This window comes from Argentina anserina, chromosome 2 (genome assembly GCF_933775445.1).
Source record: "Argentina anserina chromosome 2, drPotAnse1.1, whole genome shotgun sequence".
NCBI lineage: Eukaryota > Viridiplantae > Streptophyta > Magnoliopsida > Rosales > Rosaceae > Argentina > Argentina anserina.
The window spans coordinates 10,580,567-10,587,084 of NC_065873.1; positions in this window are offsets into that span (position 1 = coordinate 10,580,567).

The window sequence follows — 6,518 nt, forward strand, 5'->3', positions numbered from 1 at the left end:
GTATCTTTCTGTAAGGCTTCTGATGCGAGTTTCTATTGAATTTGAGAGTTTTGCAAGTGTGGGAGTGTGTTTCTTTCAAAATGAGTATCTTTACATCGTTTGCGTATCTTTACTATTCCAATTGTGTATCTTTTCATTTCTCGTTTGAGTATCTTTCTGTAAGGCTTCTGATGCGAGTTTCTATTATATTTGAGAGTTTTGCAAGTGTGGGAGTGTGTTTCTTTCAAACTGAGTATCTTTACATCGTTTGCGTATCTTTACGATTCCAATTGTGTATCTTTTCATTTCTCGTTTCAGTATCTTTCTGTAAGGCTTTCTGATGCGAGTTTCTATTGAATTTGAGAGTTTTGCAAGTGTGGGAGTGTGTTTCTTTCAAACTGAGTATCTTTACATCGTTTGCGTATCTTTACTATTCCAATTGTGTATCTTTACATCGTTTGCGTATCTTTACTATTCCAATTGTGTATCTTTTCATTTCTCGTTTGAGTATCTTTCTGTAAGGCTTCTGATGCGAGTTTCTATTGTATTTGAGAGTTTTGCACGTGTGGGAGTGTGTTTCTTTCAAACTGAGTATCTTTACATCGTTTGCGTATCTTTACGATTCCAATTGTGTATCTTTTTATTTCTCGTTTGAGTATCTTTCTGTAAGGCTTTCTGATGCGAGTTTCTATTGAATTTGAGAGTTTTGCAAGTGTGGGAGTGTGTTTCTTTTAAACTGAGTATCTTTACATCGTTTGCGTATCTTTACTATTCCAATTGTGTATCTTTACATCGTTTGCGTATCTTTACTATTCCAATTGTGTATCTTTTCATTTCTCGTTTGAGTATCTTTCTGTAAGGCTTTCTGATGCGAGTTTCTATTGTATTTGAGAGTTTTGCAAGTGTGGGAGTGTGTTTCTTTCAAACTGAGTATCTTTACATAGTTTTCGTATCTTTACTATTCCAATTGTGTATCTTTACATCGTTTGCGTATCTTTACTATTCCAATTGTGTATCTTTTCATTTCTCGTTTGAGTATCTTTCTGTAAGGCTTTCTGATGCGAGTTTCTATTGAATTTGAGAGTTTTGCAAGTGTGGGAGTGTGTTTCTTTCAAAATGAGTATCTTTACATCGTTTGCGTATCTTTACTATTCCAATTGTGTATCTTTACATCGTTTGCGTATCTTTACTATTCCAATTGTGTATCTTTTCATTTCTCGTTTGAGTATCTTTCTGTAAGGCTTTCTGATGCGAGTTTCTATTGAATTTGAGAGTTTTGCAAGTGTGGGAGTGTGTTTCTTTCAAACTGAGTATCTTTACATCGTTTGCGTATCTTTACTATTCCAATTGTGTATCTTTTCATTTCTCATTTGAGTATCTTTCTGTAAGGCTTCTGATGCGAGTTTCTATTATATTTGAGAGTTTTGCAAGTGTGGGAGTGTGTTTCTTTCAAAATGAGTATCTTTACATCGTTTGCGTATCTTTACTATTCCAATTGTGTATCTTTTCATTTCTCGGTTGAGTATCTTTTTGTAAGGGTTTCTGATGCGAGTTTCTATTGTATTTGAGAGTTTTGCAAGTGTGGGAGTGTGTTTCTTTCAAACTGAGTATCTTTACATCGTTTGCGTATCTTTACTATTCCAATTGTGTATCTTTTCATTTCTCGTTTGAGTATCTTTTTGTAAGGCTTTCTGATGCGAGTTGCTATTGAATTTGAGAGTTTTGCAAGTGTGGGAGTGTGTTTCTTTCAAACTGAATATCTTTACATCGTTTGCGTATCTTTACAATTCCAATTGTGTATCTTTACATCGTTTGCGTATCTTTACTATTCCAATTGTGTATCTTTTCATTTCTCGTTTGCGTATCTTTCTGTAAGGCTTCTGATGCGAGTTTCTATTGTATTTGAGAGTTTTGCAAGTGTGGGTGTGTTTCTTTCAAACTGAGTATCTTTACATCGTTTGCGTATCTTTAGTATTCCAATTGTGTATCTTTTCATTTCTCGTCTGAGTATCTTTCTGTAAGGCTTCTGATGCGAGTTTCTATTATATTTGAGAGTTTTCCAAGTGTGGGAGTGTGTTTCTTTCAAACTGAGTATCTTTACATCGTTTGCGTATCTTTACTATTCTAATTGTGTATCTTTACATCGTTTGCGTATCTTTACTATTCCAATTGTGTATCTTTTCATTTCTCGTTTGAGTATCTTTCTGTAAGGCTTCTGATGCGAGTTTCTATTGTATTTGAGAGTTTTGCAAGTGTGGGAGTGTGTTTCTTTCAAACTGAATATCTTTACATCGTTTGCGTATCTTTACTATTCCAATTGTGTATCTTTACATCGTTTGCGTATCTTTACTATTCCAATTGTGTATCTTTTCATTTCTCGTTTGCGTATCTTTCTGTAAGGCTTCTGATGGGAGTTTCTATTGTATTTGAGAGTTTTGCAAGTGTGGGTGTGTTTCTTTCAAACTGAGTATCTTTACATCGTTTGCGTATCTGTACTATTCCAATTGTGTATCTTTTCATTTCTCGTTTGAGTATCTTTCTGTAAGGCTTCTGATGCGAGTTTCTATTGTATTTGAGAGTTTTCCAAGTGTGGGAGTGTGTTTCTTTCAAACTGAGTATCTTTACATCGTTTGCGTATCTTTACTATTCCAATTGTGTATCTTTACATCGTTCGCGTATCTTTACTATTCCAATTGTGTATCTTTACATCGTTTGCGTATCTTTACTATTCCAATTGTGTATCTTTTCATTTCTCGTTTGAGTATCTTTCTGTAAGGCTTCTGATGCGAGTTTCTATTGTATTTGAGAGTTTTGCAAGTGTGGGTGTGATTCTTTCAAACTGAGTATCTTTACATCGTTTGCGTATCTTTACTATTCCAATTGTGTATCTTTACATCGTTTGCGTATCTTTACTATTCCAATGGTGTATCTTTTCATTTCTCGTTTGCGTATCTTTCTGTAAGGCTTCTGATGCGAGTTTCTATTGTATTTGAGAGTTTTGGAAGTGTGGGAGTGTGTTTCTTTCAAACTGAGTATCTTTACATCGTTTGCGTATCTTTACTATTCCAATTGTGTATCTTTACATCGTTTGCGTATCTTTACTATTCCAATTGTGTATCTTTTCATTTCTCGGTTGAGTATCTTTTTGTAATGGTTTCTGATGCGAGTTTCTATTGTATTTGAGAGTTTTGGAAGTGTGGGAGTGTGTTTCTTTCAAACTGAGTATCTTTACATCGTTTGCGTATCTTTACTATTCCAATTGTGTATCTTTACATCGTTTGCGTATCTTTACTATTCCAATTGTGTATCTTTTCATTTCTCGGTTGAGTATCTTTTTGTAATGGTTTCTGATGCGAGTTTCTATTGTATTTGAGAGTTTTGCAAGTGTGGGAGTGTGTTTCTTTCAAACTGAGTATCTTTACATCGTGTGCGTATCTTTACTATTCCAATTGTGTATCTTTTCATTTCTCGTTTGAGTATCTTTTTGTAAGGCTTTCTGATGCGAGTTGCTATTGAATTTGAGAGTTTTGCAAGTGTGGGAGTGTGTTTCTTTCAAACTTAGTATCTTTACATCGTTTGCGTATCTTTACTATTCCAATTGTGTATCTTTTTATTTCTCGTTTGAGTATCTTTCTGTAAGGCTTTCTGATGCGAGTTTCTATTGAATTTGAGAGTTTTGCAAGTGTGGGAGTGTGTTTCTTTCAAACTGAGTATCTTTACATCGTTTGCGTATCTTTACTATTCCAATTGTGTATCTTTACATCGTTTGCGTATCTTTACTATTCCAATTGTGTATCTTTTCATTTCTCGTTTGAGTATCTTTCTGTAAGGCTTCTGATGCGAGTTTCTATTGAATTTGAGAGTTTTGCAAGTGTGGGAGTGTGTTTCTTTCAAAATGAGTATCTTTACATCGTTTGCGTATCTTTACTATTCCAATTGTGTATCTTTTCATTTCTCGTTTGAGTATCTTTCTGTAAGGCTTCTGATGCGAGTTTCTATTATATTTGAGAGTTTTGCAAGTGTGGGAGTGTGTTTCTTTCAAACTGAGTATCTTTACATCGTTTGCGTATCTTTACGATTCCAATTGTGTATCTTTTCATTTCTCGTTTCAGTATCTTTCTGTAAGGCTTTCTGATGCGAGTTTCTATTGAATTTGAGAGTTTTGCAAGTGTGGGAGTGTGTTTCTTTCAAACTGAGTATCTTTACATCGTTTGCGTATCTTTACTATTCCAATTGTGTATCTTTACATCGTTTGCGTATCTTTACTATTCCAATTGTGTATCTTTTCATTTCTCGTTTGAGTATCTTTCTGTAAGGCTTCTGATGCGAGTTTCTATTGTATTTGAGAGTTTTGCACGTGTGGGAGTGTGTTTCTTTCAAACTGAGTATCTTTACATCGTTTGCGTATCTTTACGATTCCAATTGTGTATCTTTTTATTTCTCGTTTGAGTATCTTTCTGTAAGGCTTTCTGATGCGAGTTTCTATTGAATTTGAGAGTTTTGCAAGTGTGGGAGTGTGTTTCTTTTAAACTGAGTATCTTTACATCGTTTGCGTATCTTTACTATTCCAATTGTGTATCTTTACATCGTTTGCGTATCTTTACTATTCCAATTGTGTATCTTTTCATTTCTCGTTTGAGTATCTTTCTGTAAGGCTTTCTGATGCGAGTTTCTATTGTATTTGAGAGTTTTGCAAGTGTGGGAGTGTGTTTCTTTCAAACTGAGTATCTTTACATAGTTTTCGTATCTTTACTATTCCAATTGTGTATCTTTACATCGTTTGCGTATCTTTACTATTCCAATTGTGTATCTTTTCATTTCTCGTTTGAGTATCTTTCTGTAAGGCTTTCTGATGCGAGTTTCTATTGAATTTGAGAGTTTTGCAAGTGTGGGAGTGTGTTTCTTTCAAAATGAGTATCTTTACATCGTTTGCGTATCTTTACTATTCCAATTGTGTATCTTTACATCGTTTGCGTATCTTTACTATTCCAATTGTGTATCTTTTCATTTCTCGTTTGAGTATCTTTCTGTAAGGCTTTCTGATGCGAGTTTCTATTGAATTTGAGAGTTTTGCAAGTGTGGGAGTGTGTTTCTTTCAAACTGAGTATCTTTACATCGTTTGCGTATCTTTACTATTCCAATTGTGTATCTTTTCATTTCTCATTTGAGTATCTTTCTGTAAGGCTTCTGATGCGAGTTTCTATTATATTTGAGAGTTTTGCAAGTGTGGGAGTGTGTTTCTTTCAAAATGAGTATCTTTACATCGTTTGCGTATCTTTACTATTCCAATTGTGTATCTTTTCATTTCTCGGTTGAGTATCTTTTTGTAAGGGTTTCTGATGCGAGTTTCTATTGTATTTGAGAGTTTTGCAAGTGTGGGAGTGTGTTTCTTTCAAACTGAGTATCTTTACATCGTTTGCGTATCTTTACTATTCCAATTGTGTATCTTTTCATTTCTCGTTTGAGTATCTTTTTGTAAGGCTTTCTGATGCGAGTTGCTATTGAATTTGAGAGTTTTGCAAGTGTGGGAGTGTGTTTCTTTCAAACTGAGTATCTTTACATCGTTTGCGTATCTTTTTATTTCTCGTTTGAGTATCTTTCTGTAAGGCTTTCTGATGCGAGTTTCTATTGAATTTGAGAGTTTTGCAAGTGTGGGAGTGTGTTTCTTTCAAACTGAGTATCTTTACATCGTTTGCGTATCTTTTTATTTCTCGTTTGAGTATCTTTCTGTAAGGCTTTCTGATGCGAGTTTCTATTGAATTTGAGAGTTTTGCAAGTGTGGGAGTGTGTTTCTTTCAAACTGAGTATCTTTACATCGTTTGCGTATCTTTACTATTCCAATTGTGTATCTTTACATCGTTTGCGTATCTTTACTATTCCAATTGTGTATCTTTTCATTTCTCGTTTGAGTATCTTTCTGTAAGGCTTCTGATGCGAGTTTCTATTGAATTTGAGAGTTTTGCAAGTGTGGGAGTGTGTTGCTTTCAAAATGAGTATCTTTACATCGTTTGCGTATCTTTACTATTCCAATTGTGTATCCTTTCATTTCTCGTTTGAGTATCTTTCTGTAAGGCTTCTGGTGCGAGTTTCTATTATATTTGAGAGTTTTGCAAGTGTGGGAGTGTGTTTCTTTCAAACTGAGTATCTTTACATCGTTTGCGTATCTTTACGATTCCAATTGTGTATCTTTTCATTTCTCGTTTCAGTATCTTTCTGTAAGGCTTTCTGATGCGAGTTTCTATTGAATTTGAGAGTTTTGCAAGTGTGGGAGTGTGTTTCTTTCAAACTGAGTATCTTTACATCGTTTGCGTATCTTTACTATTCCAATTGTGTATCTTTACATCGTTTGCGTATCTTTACTATTCCAATTGTGTATCTTTTCATTTCTCGTTTGAGTATCTTTCTGTAAGGCTTTCTGATGCGAGTTTCTATTGAATTTGAGAGTTTTGCAAGTGTGGGAGTGTGTTTCTTTCAAACTGAGTATCTTTACATCGTTTGCGTATCTTTACTATTCCAATTGTGTATCTTTTCATTTCTCA